Here is a 1,086-nt window from a genome sequence, read left to right on the forward strand (position 1 = left end):
GGATTTGATCAAAACACCTTATATGCATGTATGAAATTCTCAATAAAGTTTTTGTGAAAACTTTTTAATTATTACTAAAAAAAATTCATATGGAATTACAAAAGACTCCAGATAGACAAAGCAATCTTGGGCAAAAAGCGCAATGCTGGGGGATTATCTCAGACTATATTACAGAATTATAGTCATAAATACAGCATGGTACTGACATGATAACAGACATGTAGATCAATGGTACACAATAGAAGAACCAAACATGAGTCCATGCAATTTGAGCTACCTGATATTTGACAAAGGTGCCAAGAACACAAGCTAGAGCAAAGACAGCGTCTTCAACAAATGCTGTTGGAAAAACTGGATCTCCACCTGCAGAAGAATGAAATTAGACTCTTATCTATCGCCCTGCACAAAAGTCAACTCCAAATGAATCAAAGACCTCAGTGTGAAACCTAAAACTCTAAACTGTTAGAAGAAAGCATAGGCAGTACCCTACTAGATGTACATGCAGGACATGACTTTCTAAATCAGAGATCAGTCACTCAGATATAAAGGCCAACAATTAACAAATGAGACTTCATTAAACTAAAAGACTTCTTTCCATACAGCAGAGGAAACAATCTATTGAGTAAAGAGAAGCCCACAAAATGGGGGGAAATCTTCACCAGAGACATATAAAGGAGGATTAATATCCAGAATAGATAAAGAACTCAAAAACAAAGACTCAAGAAATCAAATATCCCACCCGGGCATGGTGGCACACGCCTTTAGTCCCAGCACTCAGGAGGCAGAGACAGGCAGACCTCTATGAGTTCAAGGTCAGCTTGGTCTACACAGTGAGTTCCAGATCAGCTGGGGCTGCAGAAAAGCCCTGTATCAAAAAGACCAAAAAAATCCAATATCCCTATTTATTTATTTTTAATTATTTAATAACCACATAATTAGAAGACACATTTCATTACAACATTAACATATTCAATAACAATTTCCAGAGCAAAGATGCATCTCTTTCAATATTGGCTGTAAATTTTTATGTTCACAGTTGAATTAATATAGTTATACAATATTGAATTCAGTATAAACACAATAAGA

This window comes from Nannospalax galili, unplaced genomic scaffold (genome assembly GCF_000622305.1).
Source record: "Nannospalax galili isolate Female #2095 unplaced genomic scaffold, S.galili_v1.0 scaffold3545, whole genome shotgun sequence".
In the NCBI taxonomy this organism is placed as follows: Eukaryota; Metazoa; Chordata; class Mammalia; order Rodentia; family Spalacidae; genus Nannospalax; species Nannospalax galili.